Source organism: Apodemus sylvaticus, chromosome 5, assembly GCF_947179515.1.
Source record: "Apodemus sylvaticus chromosome 5, mApoSyl1.1, whole genome shotgun sequence".
Taxonomy (NCBI): domain Eukaryota; kingdom Metazoa; phylum Chordata; class Mammalia; order Rodentia; family Muridae; genus Apodemus; species Apodemus sylvaticus.
The window spans coordinates 121,749,513-121,763,726 of record NC_067476.1 but is presented as its reverse complement, the minus strand read 5'-3'; the positions used below and the strand labels follow the sequence as shown (position 1 = coordinate 121,763,726).

Below are 14,214 nucleotides of genomic sequence, written 5' to 3'. Positions count from 1 at the left end.
TTCTAAAACCTGCTTGGGAGCCTGGGAAATCTGACTTATAAAGATGGCAATAATCAAGCAAATACAGCCATAAAACAAAACACAAGCCAGTCTAAAACACATAACCAGAACATAGTAACTAGCATTATTAACAGTGAACACCCTATACTGTAACCTCCAGTCTTATCCTTTATTTAATGAAAGTAGAAAATGCTTCATATGAATTTTTAGCTGCATGAGAGAGTTGCATTCTTCAGTGGGGAAATGGGCAGAAGAGGTGGCTGGGTGCTAAGAAAGTTTCTCTGTTCAAATGTTTAGGTAACTCTGTCTATCCTTTTTACTATCATAGATTTGATTTATGTCTTGAAAGATTCAAATATCAATACATTTCCAAAAATGAAAATGCTGTTTACTTATCTCAAAATAGTAGTCAGGTATTGCTACCATCATAACCATGTTCGGCATGGCCGAACACAGAATAATGACTGCGGGGCTGGGTATCGTTGGAGGAGAGCTAACCTGGAGGTCCTTGGTCCAGCTTGTTCCATTGCTCCAGCATGGTGGGTTTAGATGAAAGGAGAGACAGACCATTATTTTAAAGCTTTATTGTAGAAAAATATAGTGAGAGAGGGGAGATAGAGAGATGAAAGCAGGCTATGGCCACATGGAAAGGGGGGGGGGGGAAGAATGGGGAAAGAGAAAAAGAAGAGAAGAGAGGGAGAGGGAGAAAGAAGAGAAGAGGGCAAGAGGGGGAGGAAGGGCCAAGAATCCCCTTGTATAGTGGGCCAGGCTACCAGGCTGTTGCCTGGCTGTTTCCAGGTAACCAAGGGGTGGTGCAAACCTGGCTGTAGCCAGGTGACTGTTGGGGTGGAGTCCAGCCAAAATACTAGGGTCCTGGGGTGTGGCCCTACATGACTGATGGCCAAAGAATTATGGAGCTGAGGGCCTCATGGTGTCAGTCTAGTGTCTGGACGCATGAGAAAACAGCCTTCTGTCCCTCATGGATTAAATCCACTGGGTCGCTGGGGTTCAAACCTAGCTCAACCAGAACATAGACTGCCTTTCACAGTCTGACAAGTAACAACCTAGGTTCTCATATATGCAGAAGAAAAAAGTGGGTGGAGGAATACGTGCACTCAATCTTTTATAAAATTTTATTAATAATTTTATTTATTCTCTCATACAATACATTCATATTGCAGTTCTACTTCTTCCACCCTTCCCACTGTGCCCCCATTGCATCTCTCCCCATATCTACTACTCCTCTGTTTCCCTTGAGAAAAGAGCAGGCCACCTAGCAATGTTAATTGTGCATGACATAACAAGTTATAAGACTAGGCACAAACTCTTATATCAAGGCTAGATGAGGTAACACAAAATCATTACTGTTTTCCTTATCTTAGACTGTATCACCTCCAAACTTATTTATCACGTCTCTCTGACAAAATAGAAAACTTCATTTATGCTGCATAACAGGGATTCCCTTATTGACTTCAGCAAGAAGTGGAAATTGGCCTTTGTTTCTTAAGAATTAGAAATTCTACTAATAAGCATGTAGTTTTTTAAATTTAACTCTGAATGAGTATATTAGGATGTGTAAGTAACAAAAATGACTTCTCTGCATCCATGCCCTTTGTAATATTATTTTCAAGTTCCCCCTAAAAATGTAAATACTAGTTCCCTACATCTTCTCTGAATCTTACATTTTCTTAGAGCTTAATTGATTTATAGAATCTTATAGAATCAACAACATGCCAGTTCTGAGTCTTGGCATTAAACAGATTTGCATGCTTCTGCTAAGTCTTAGCACTCTTCCCAGCACAGTTTGCAAGAAGCAGAAATAAGTGAAGAAGTAACCCGAGCTGCTCCAGTGAAGGTCATGAAATATCCAGCAGTCAATCAACTTGGCTGCTGACCACACAGAGTAGTTATAGCCAAGTCCAGAACTCCTGAGTCAAGTCTAGATTGCCAACTAACCTACAGAATCATGATATCAGTGACTATTGTTTTAAGCCACTTAAACAAAGAAGTGTTTTGTTAAAAAACAGAATCTAACTGCTGCAGACAGTAAATAATCTCTTACCACATAGGAAAGGACATAAAATGTAGACATTGTCTTAGGTGTGTTTGCCAAAGACTAGATTCCTGGCTTATTACTATACACAGACAGCAGAGAGGCAAGCAAGCCTTCATCAGTTGGTAGGCACCAATTATTTAACACTGCCATTTCTAAGAGAACTTTCTAACACTAGTGACTGTTTATGTCCAATTCTAAAAGTACTAAAAAGAAAAGGACAAGAGGAGAAAGGCATTATCATTCACTGGCTGTGTAATTAAAATATACGGTCATCTACAGTCAGGAATGAGGCAGGTAAAATTAAACACAAATTGTCCTAGAAATAATTAAAAACTAGACTTTTAAATTGAAGGCTGTCTTTTCATAATTAGTTAACATTTGCTATTGTTTTAAATAGAGTTATTGTTAACCTTTGACACTTTGCTCATATGGTTCTTTCTTAACCAAATTTTAATTATGCCTAGGAGGAAGTGAAAAAGTTATCCATTCATTAATTTATTAAGAGCTCATTTTCTATCAAATGAACCTTCAGTGAATGCCAAAGTAAATAGGAAGGGCCCCAATTTCAGTGATGTGATAATACAGAAGAAAAGATAAATGCATCAAAATATCACTTCATCATTGATTTTTAATTAATTGGCATAAGATAAAAGCTTTCTCAAAAAGCTGTATATGAGCTGTTTGAAGATGAAAGAGTCTGAAGGGGGCTTATGTGACTTTCGGGGAGTGGAGGACCAGAAAAGGGGAAATCATTTGAAATGTAAATAAAAAATATATCGAATAAAATAAAAAAAATGTTAGCAGTAAAAAAAAAAAAAAGAAGAAGAAGATGATGAAAGAATCTAATATCAGATAAGGGAGAGGCAGGACCTTGTCACTAAGGGTTCTCAGAGCTGCAAGAAAAGCAGCAGATAGGATCAACTAAAGCAATATTTCCACAGCAGATCGAGATCTTCAGTTTTACAGAAGAAAGTGTCAACAGTGTCAACATGTGAAGTGACCCATGTCTGCCTCATCTGATCAGCTTCTTCAAGCATAAGGACTTCCTTCAGCTGCCGTTAGCTTCTCAACCACATTCCTGGCTTCCTCATCACATGGATAAGAGGTTCAGGCTCCCAGATACATCACACCTACTCTAGGCACTAACCTTATTCTTTTTACCAGCTCTGACTATCTGTCCATCAGCTCCTCTTTCTTTTGAGTATCATTATATTTTGTTACTCTAAAGTTCAATAGGATGATGCTTTTCTCACCTGGATAAAACTGATTCTCCTTTATTCCCTATAAGTCTTTAGAAAAATAAACAACAACAACAACAACAAAAAACCCTGTCTTTCCCAGAATGCCTTGAAAGAATGATGTTATACCATCATCAATTTCAATGGTGCCATTTGTGATTAAACTCACTCTGACAAAAGCTTTTCTCCATCGTTCCAAATAATATGACAAGAGTATCAATGAAGTCATTATTGTTCATCTTAGTCGTTATTCACCTTTACCTTACTGGACCTTGTCAGTAACAAAGTTGAAAGCTCATCTTTATTTCCTGTGCTCTAGCCTTTATTCAAAGTTTGCATTGCTTGTTCATCATTATATGGAAATCACAGGGGCTCTAGGGGTCAAGATTTGCATTTTGATGCTATTTTACCCATATTCATTTCTTTAGCAGCCACAGCCAAGCCCCTGCCCCTGCATAGCTTCAGACATAATATGCAGACATACAAAAACTGGCATGGCTTTCAAATTCACATATCCAACCAGGACCTGTCCCCTTCTTATCTTACCTATCTGACAGTATGCTTGGCCTTAAATTTTACAAGGTTCAAGTTGAAGTCTAGATCTGCCTTTATCTCTTATGTTCCTCAGAGTCCTTCACAGCTCAGAAATTTGAACTTTCTTTCAGTTCATCAAAAAAGATTTTGTATTATCCACTCTATTACCATTTTTCCCTCTAATCGAAGGTCTGAACTGTTAGTGAATATGAGTGAGTCAATTTCAAACTATTTCCAAACCAAATCAACTCAAGAATTTTGCACAAGGCATTATTATCTCCCACCCTAATGCTGTGATGTTGCCTTATTGTATCTCCTTTGCCCATCTCTCTAATGGTCTAAGGAGTCTACACCCAGTGGTCTAGCCAGTATGTCCACCAAAGTGCATTTAAATTATATTCTTCATTGCCTGTAAAACCACAAATGGGCATTTACCTCATCAAAATTAAAAGACAAAATGTTTCAGTTGTCCCAAATAACCTGATTTCAACATTTTGGTCCACTTTTCTCCTCATTTAGGTAGCTCGGTCACATAGGTTTTTCTGCTCTTCAACAAAAGCCAAATAGTACTCTACTACCAACTTCTGTAGTTTCTTATCTCTCTGACTTTCTTTCTCTATATTCATAGGTTTATTTTTCCTAAGAAATTCACTTTAATAACTTAGTTTTAATTTATTTTCTGGCAATTTAAAATTTTCAACCAATATTCTCACCTTTGTTTTTAATATTTCTACTTCCTTCTCTTTGGCAGTGGCAACCATCTAAAATGTTATATATTTTATTTAATGTTTTCCTCTAGAATTAAAATGTTATAAAAGATAATGAATAAGCCTGAATACTCATTGTATTGCTTTGAGTCCCTATATCTTACCATGTGTATCACAGATTTTTCTGAGAGATCTTCAGTTATTTGCTTTTATAAATATTGAACTTAGCTATTAGATATATTATATTGGTCAGCATGGAACCCATGGAACAATATAAAATTTTCAAGCTTAGGCTCTAAGAAGTACTGGATGCTTCAACTCAATCATTTTATAAAGCTAACACTTCAGAAAGATCACACGCATTGCCCAGTGATGGGCTGCAGGAGAGCTGGATGACTCTGTGCTTCAGAACCATGCCATCTGGGCATCTTTTGGCCTGGAGTTTTAGTCAGTTGAACCCAAGCTAGATCATCCAGGCCCAGCCACTAGACATATTCTTTAAAGAAAGGTATGCATCCTATTGTATGTCACAGGAATTCTTCAAAAAGCTAGTACTGAAGACATAGGTGATAGATAAATGAGGGGATGGAATTCTACAACTCATTAGATTACTGGGGTTTGAGTGCTCAGCACATATTCTATCTTCCCAGCAGAAATGACAAAACAGCATAACTTCTAAATATACCCTTGTAACTCTCCCCAAAGTACTTAGATGTAAGAAAATCTGGATACATACACATACATATATATATATATTCCTCTGACATGATAAGAGAATTGTCTGTAATGGCAATGCTTAGGAGCAGAACTCCCTCTTGATCTACTTCAGATAGATACCATGTATAAGAAACAACATTAGACACTATAGCTCTTAATATATTCTTCCCCACTGAGGCCACTGCATTTACCAGTTGTTTACTTGATTGTTGTTTAAATGTTGATAACACTACTCATAAACCATGCATTCCATTAGGACAAATTCTAGGTTATGTGTTCCATGGACTAGCACAGTGCCAGACTCATAGTAAAAGCTCAATAAACAGCTGGTGGGTGGATGGATGGATGGATGAATGGATGGATGGATGGATAAATGGATGGCTTCTCATTTCTGTGTCATGCTATATAAATCAATACATAGTAGGGTTAAACTGAAAACTGTATGTTGAACCCAAATTTGGAAAAAAGGAAAATAGCCCAAACAAAGCAAAATTTATCTCAAATATAACTTTCCTTAACCACTGTCCCTTTCCTAAGCCATGTTATATCAAGGTAAAGATGTTCAAGTCAGATGAAAGACCACCCAAATGTAGAAAATCTGAAAAACAGAAAAGAGAGAAAAAGAGAAAGACAGTTAGCAGAAAAGGCAAAGGCAAGCATTTTGAAACATTTACTCATATATAATTATGCTTCTTTTCAAATTGTTTTATCAGTGTAATTCTTTTAACTAATTCAACTAACAGAAAGCAATGAGAGAGGCAAAGGATTATTTGAAAAGAGCTGTATATTCTTTGCTATTTCCCTAAACCAGGAAAATTTTGGATTCATTCTATGCTCTTTACAAGTATCAGGGGGTGGGGGTACTGGGAGTGGTAGAGGGAAGGTAAACTGCAGTCAGAATGAGAGAAGTATATGTATGAAATAAAAATACATCTTAAAAAATCTAGTGAGTAACTAATTGAATCAAGAGTGTCCTAGAAATTATAATAAATAACTTTTTAAATGTAAATCCTAGAGTGCATGGAAAAAATAGCTTAAATGATCCAGAAAAGACACTGTGAATGTGTTCTGATGCAGCCAAACACTTAGGTTGTACTTTTCAGAGCAGTTTATTTGGAGGTAGTTCACCATGATGTTACACATCAGAATAACGCAGGCAAGAACAAAATGTAAAACATTATATGCTTGGATAGCAGAGCAGAATCACAAAGCTTAAGATGTAATTCCTCCTGATAAATGCCAGCTCTATTCAGAGGAAGTTAGCAACAAGTCTGTGAAGATTTCAGCTTTCTGTCCGAGCGCTGAGTTGATGAACCAAATCATAGAAATACTTCATCTTGATTGAAAACCAACATACTTAGCCCTCTCAGTGGCTCTAAATCTATGTGTGTCTTATTTTATACATATCATCTGCTCAGTTTGCCTTAAATTTACTGTATAAGTAGCATGACTTCATTTCACAGCGTTGAAAACCTCAGATTCATTCAGAAACAATAATTAGGAGTTGCAGGATGACATGAAATCCTGTTCACATAAAACTCGTTATTTGAGTGTTTGATGCTGGTGTTGGCTTTACTGGAATTTGACACACCTACCAGATTTAGTGTTGGTTCAAAGAGAAAACAAAAATTTCATGTAAATACTGACAATGTTGAGGCCCTTTGGTTTCACAAGAAAGGATGTCTGGACTCTTGTAAGTTTTATATCTCTATAATATTATGATTGTGACCTGCAAAAATTGCTAAGCAGTTATGACAACATCTACATTTTAAAGGGAAAAACAACCCCCTGAGGATGGTGTTGCTATTGTCATTCATACCTGCCAAGGGAGTAAAGGACCTGCCCAAAGCCGTTCAACTAGACCTTGACTAGATAAAGCCATCGGATATTCAGCCCAAATCTACTTATTCTTTCTATCCTTGAGTTTCAACTTGATTATGTCATTACATCTCTCTTTGGTTCAATTGCCTCACTCATATGATGATTATATATTTAACAGCCATTTATATTTCTACCCATGTATGAAGTTCTGTTACCCAGTCACATATCAATCAAACCACCCACCCACCCAGTCTTCCCCTGTATGCATGTCCATTCCTCAAATTGTCATCCAATTCTCCTTTTTTCTTTATAAGTCTTGGTAATTATTTCAAGATATTGCTCTTTTTTTCCTCTTTCTCTTATTCTCTGTCAATATTTCTCTTTCTCCCATCTGTGCCCCTCTATGTCTCAGTTTTTCTCTCTCTCATCCCTGCATCCCAACTTCTTTCTAATTGATAGTTTTTGCTGATCTTGAATCAGGAGATATCACAGAAAGGTGCTTTAACCTGCTCTACATCTATGCACAGATCTATCAATGTTAACCTTGTCATTATCTGAAGAAAGAGAAAACATTGAAGGAAAATTATCTAGAGTGTCATACGTTTTAGCATTTGTTGCCCCTTATTATAAATCTCTTGTCAATGATATCTGTAAACACATGATATCATGTGTAAACACATGATATTTGTAATCTCTAACAGCAGCCAGAGTCAGGGTTGATTCCATATTTGGAGAACAGCATCTCCTTCTGAATTAAAGTAAATACCTTTCTTTTCCAGAATAACAAAAGATGACATGTCTCTCTGAGCAAAGGAAGGACTAGCCAGTTGTGTGTAATCATCCATGATTTTTGACATGGCCACTCTATTCTGGTAATTCTGCTATGGGTATGAGCATCTGCTTGTACTATGAAGCTCCAATTGGACCCAAGGGTAAGAAAAATTGACACTACCATGCTGACAGTTACCCTGCTTCCTATGCCCACAGTAATGTCAGAGACAAAGGACTGTCACTTACCGTGCTGCTGCCCATGGATCTCATTAGCTTTCCATGGAATGAAACTTCAGTTCCTCACAGTTGCTGGCCCAAAGCTGTTTGTTCCTTTGCCCTTTCTCATGAAGCACAATGCTGGTCATCAAAAATCCTTTCTATTATAAAGTGGAGACTGGTTTGACCAAATTGTTCCAGCATGCTGCTGCCTCTGTTTCCAATTTCAACAGCAAAATTAGTTATCCCTTCCTTGGCTCACCTGCTGTTTTCAATGAGGAAGAAAAAATTTTCCCTTTCATGCTCTGCAAAGCTCTTTTTCTTCTTAAACTTGGACTGGTGAGGTGAATTGTCAACTGGGCATAACAGACTCTACAAGTTTCATCGCCATTCCAAAGCTAGTGCAACAGAAGGCTTTGAACATTAATGTAGTAAGTAGGACTGAGATGCAGTGGAAGTAAGTCCCTGTGCCTCAGCTCACATCTTTTATTTCCCATAATTCTTTTTCACATTACATTCTAATTGCAGCACCCCTCCCCAATCTTGCTCTTGCAAATCCCTCTCCCTATTATTCCCTCCTCTTCTCTTCAGATAAAGGAAGACCCTTTTGGGTACCACCTTACACTGGGAAATGTAGTCCCAGCAGGCTTAAGTACCTCCTCTCCCACTGAGGCTCAACCAGACAGTCCAGGTAGGGGAAGGGGATCTCTAATGGTGGGCAACAGAGTCATAGATAGCCAACCTCCACTCCAGTTGGTAGGGGACCCACTTGAAGACCAAGCTGCACATATGCTACAAATGCATACAGGGCCTACATACAGCCAAGCCCTGCATGCTTCAGTCTCTGTGAGTCCCCACAGGCCCAGATTAGTGGACTCTGAAAGAGTTGTTATAGAGTCCTTGACCCTTCCAGCTCACTCAATTCTATCTCCTACTTTTCCACATGATTCTCTAAGCTCTGCCATGATGTTTGGTTATGGGTCCATTGATCTTTTCCCATTTGCTGCTAAATGAGGCCTCTCAATAGACAGTTATGCTAGTTTTCTGGTCTTAGCAAACCTTTGACTTCAGCAGTGGCTGCATAGGCAGGTCCTCACAGTCTCAGGCTCCTGCTACTCCGTGTATTTCTTCCCTTCCACTCTGGGCCTCTCTAAAGCCTCCTAAAACAAGTATGAGGGGCCGGGGGGGGGAGGGGGTCCATCCATATAGCATTTCTAAAGTGGAGAATCTTCAGAATTAGAGTCATGGGTGATCATTTCTCTCCAGTTTTTCATTTGTGTGAGAAAGACCTACAAGATATTGGCAGCGCTCTGGAATGTATCAAGGGTCAGATTCTCAAGGTGTCATGGAGGGCATAGCATAAACTCATGTTGGCTTTTCTTTCTTTCCTTACTCTCTCATCCTTGTCTTACATCCTCTGAAGATCATGGCAGAAAAAAACCACAAGCAAAACAAGTACCAGTCTCTGATATTTCCTGACTAATTGTAAGCCATTCTAAGGGTGAACAGACTGACTAAGATCTCTGGAATAAAGAGAGATCTGGGTCTCTGACAAGCTCTCCCTTAGAGATTTTGAACACATCACTTAACCTCTTTGAGATTTTGTTTCTTTATCTAAGACAAGGAAAACAATTCTTTGCACTTTAGTTGGGATAACATTGACTAAGGATACAAAGCTTTCAGTCCTCAGAACAGGGTCATTCATAACACCAGTACTCAACAAACAGCAGCAATTACTGTCATTACAGAAGATCTCAGGGGGACCTTAGAAACAAGAGCAATAGAAAAGGGGATGCTCTGAATTCACTGGTTGTCCAGACATGGTTAGGCTATAGAATTAAGCACTATACGAACACAAAACTGTATAAATTATTTATAAATTGCTGTTTAGAGAAATAGTTGCATCATAAATTGCTTCTGGGTTCTCTAAATTTCTTCATGCATATGTAGAGAGAGAACACATTCAAACCCCCAAAGCATTTATTTAAACTGATTCCTTCTACCCTTGGGATTTTTCTCTGTCTTATCAACTGGTGATTGTATTATTTGAGGCCTTTGGCAAGAGATGATAGAGCAAAAATGTAAAAGTAGAACTTGTTATGTTTTGTTTTGAAAAAAAAGTTAAACCTTGTTAGGCTCTTCCTTAGGAAAAAAAAGGTGCTTTTCTTAACAAAGTTGGGGGGGGGGAGTTTGGGAAGGAGTGTGTAAAGAACATATGGGAACAGTGGAGGCAAGATTCAGAGATGGATATACATATCTATATCTCAAGCATCCCTGGGAGCTATTTGGAAACTGAGTCAGACTCCAATACCTGCTGTATTGCTGTTTTCTTCAGACAGGAACAATGTTGTACTTCCTAGTGTCATCTTTTGGAAATTTTCTTCCACATCAATTGGAGTTCCACGTGAGCTCCTGAAACTGCTTTGTCAATATCCAATCATTCTACATGAAAACTTCTCTTGAAAGCATTCCAAGACTTGTAGAAGTCCCTCTGTGGTTAGTGAGCCTTGCCCTAGAAGTCGGGGAAGATGACATCTTTGGAATGACTGACTGCTAACTAGTCTTCTACTGTCAGGGAAGCACAATAGTGCTTCAAAGCCTGTGAGACAACCATTGGAGATCAAAATCTGAATCATGTACCGATGGTTATGCAGTTCACCTTCTGTGACCTCTGTGAATTCTGAAGAATAGAGGTGTCAACCCCAAATGGTCTCATCCTTGTAAAATGTGAACTGTGAATGGATCTTCAAATGTATTCTACAAACCCTAATATGGAATTCCCTACAACATCGTTACATTAAGCATCAGTGACTTGGATACAGTTTTGGCTTTCTCATTGGTGTTGAGTGTACTGGGAATCTAATACTAAGCAACTAATTTCTTTAAATCCTAACAGATTAAGCTCAAAGAAATGAACACTGTGTGTGGTTGAGGATCAGAGTTCTACTTAGGTAGATGTGTCTGGCTCAAAATCTTTCATTAGATGTAGTCTCATTACAGGCTGGACTCTGTTGACACATACACTTCCCTAAGGCTACTTCATGATATGACATCTTCTCCCTCAGGAGTGTTTCAAAAAAAACAAGAAAATAACAGGATGGAAACCACAATCCTTTTGATGTATTTGCATGTTTCCCCTACATATATGTATGCGTGGTATGTATGTGCCTGGTGCTTGGTGCCTGATTCCTGCAGAATTCAGTAGCAAGCATCTACTAGAACTGGAGTTAGAGCTGGTTATAAGTCACCATGTAACTACTGGGAAACACATGCAGGTCCTAGGCAAGAGTAGCACATGCTGTTAACTGCTAAGCCATCTCTCCTGCACCAACACATGGTTCCTTAGTAATGCTGTCTTAAAGTGGACATGCCATCGCTTGTTCTGTATTTTGTTTACTGAGTATAAATCATTAAAATCTAACTCATATACAATGGATGCAGATAGGACATGGATACACACAGAAGCACAATTAAAAATGAAATAAATGTTTACAAAAATTAGCTGCACAACATGGTAGTGACAGTCATTTTCATCTGTTCCTCAAATACGTATTTTTTTTCTCTGTAGAAAAATGTACTAGTGACTTGGATAATGCATATTTCATTCCAAGAAGGCTTTATGCTAAATCTTTTCTGCCTTTCTGTTCATGTGAATCTCTATCAGTTTCTTTTTCATAAGCAACCTAAATTTCTAGTTCATGACAAAGATAGATCAAGTAAGAATTATAACCTTTAGTTTCTTCCATTACTTAAGAATTCTCATGTATCTATGCTCTACCCTCTCTATCCTACCTTGGAAAAAAAGATAATTAAGCGAAGGATAGAAAATAGAATTTTCAAACACTCTATTTGTCATCTTTTTGTATGTCAGGGAGAGGTAGGTAAGTAAATAGAAAATAGATTAAAATACTGATAATTTGTAAATGTTAAAAACTACTTAATGTGTCAAGAAATAAAGTGAATTTGGCATTTCATTCTCCCACTACTCCCTAGAACATTTTATCAGTGGCAAGTCTGAGAATCAGCGAGGTATGCACCAGGCTTAAATTGTGCTAATTGGAAAAGGACTGAATCAAAACTACAAGCTACCCTAATTTTCATGTCTATCATTGTTTCTTTTGTTTTGTTTTGTATTTTTCATACACCTCAGGTCCTCACATTTCTACTGTGGCGTCTGTTTTTATGTTTTTTTACTAGAGTTTATTCAGGGCTGAGAATGGGAGTTATGGAGAGAGAGAGAGAGAGAGAGAGAGAGAGAGAGAGAGAGAGAGAGAGAACAGAGAAGTTGAGGCCGGCCATGAGCAAGTGGAGTGGAGAGAGGGGGCGGGGAGGAGAGCTCAAGGGGCAGAGAAGTGAGAGTGGGATGAGAGAGAGCAATGAGAAAGCTGGGGTCTGTTTTATCACTAAAATATTTACAATAAGACTACAGTAGAGTTGGTAACAAGTTTCTTCACAGTCTAAAATGATGGGACATTTTGCCCATGTTCTGAGAAGCATTCTGTTTCCCCAGGAGATGGGTTCCATTCAGTCACTCCTCTTTACAGCCTTCTAGAAGATTACCCCCACTGCCTTGTGAGACTGCTTGTGTTGGTGTCTGCAATGGTTGCTAAATAAATAAGATTTCAATATAACACATGTTGATAGTGGACCCACTCCTTTGCTCAGTCCTTGTTCTGATACTGCACAATACAGCTGACCAGCTGATCATTCACCTCCAGGAGCCTCTGGATAGTGTCTTGGTTGACTTTGGCCTTGCTGCATAGCCAGTCAGGAGGAAAGATGATGGACATGCTGGAAAAAAGCTCAGAATCCTGAGCTTCTATCACTGTTTCTTGATTCCCTCAAACTGATCCTTAAAATTAGTGTCTCTCCTTCGAATTTTGTCTTACATAATGACCTTTTTCCTTCAGCATTTCTATTTTTCTTTATGCTCTTATTAACTACAACTTCATCCTCAAGTATCAAGTTTAAGCCTCCATTCTGCTAGAAGACGAAATAAAAACAAAGCAAACTTACGTCATAGCTCCAAGTTTTCATGGCATCTCATCATCTTGTTCCTTTCTGCTGCTTCGTAATAATTCATGGACCCCTTCGTAATAATTCATGGAGGCTTGACGCAAAGACTTCACAGCCTCAACTCTCCTTCTGGGACCTCCTTTATGATCCCACGTCTTTTTTAGCTCTCTAAAGGGGACAATAAGCAGACATGTGGCCATTCATTTGCCATTACAGCTCAACTATATTTGCCAGTCTACTATTTACTCTTGTTTCTCAAAGTGATCCATTTGTGTGGGTTGTGATATTACACATGCTACCTGCTTCTCTGCATTTCCCATTACTATTCTGGCCCTATTTATTTGTGTCCCCCACTTACTTCTAAAGCTGGATGTTTGAGTTTATTTGCTAGACCTACCATAACAAAGCACCAGAAGCTGGTGGCTTAAAAGTATAAAAAGTGTATTTCTATCCTAGTTGTACTATAGAAGTCTGAAAGCTAGGTGTCAGAGGGAGTATGTTTTCTTTTTCTTTTTTAATTTTTTATTAATTATTTTTATATACTCCATTTTTTATTCCCCCCACATCAACAAACCCTGTTCACCCTCCATCTGTTCAACATCCCATACCTCTTCCCCTCCCCCTGTCTACACGTGGATGTCACTACCCCCACCCCACCTGACCTCTAAACTCCCTGGGACCTCCAGTCTTTTGAGGGTTAGGTGCATTATCTCTGAATGAACACAGACCAGGCAGTCCTCTATTGTATGTGTGCTAGGGGCCCTCATATCAGCTGGTGTATGCTGCTTGGTGGTCCAGTGTTTGCGAGATCCCAGGGCAGGGGTCCAGATTAATTGAGACTACAAGGTCACCCTCAGCTTCATTCAGCGCTCCCTAATTCAACAGCAGGGGGCGGGGTCAACTGCTTCTGTCCATTGGCTGGGTGCAAATATCTGAATCTGACTCTTTCAGCTGCTTGTTGGGTCTTCTGGATTGCTGTCATGCTGGGTCCCTTTTTGTGAGTGCACCATAGCCTCAGTAATAGCATCAGGCCTTGGGACCTTCCCTTGAGCTGGATCCCACTTTGAGCCTGTCACTGAACCTTCTTTCCCTCATCCTAGTATCAATTTCCATCCCCGTAATTCTTTCAGACAGGAAC

At 38.8% G+C, this 14,214-nt stretch overlaps 1 pseudogene; it reads right to left on the bottom strand.

The window, feature by feature from the left end:
- Window positions 1-12,616: 12,616 nt before the first annotated feature.
- LOC127684929 (SS18-like protein 2) lies at window positions 12,617-12,850 on the bottom strand (annotated as a pseudogene).
- Between the last annotated feature and the right edge of the window lie 1,364 nt (window positions 12,851-14,214).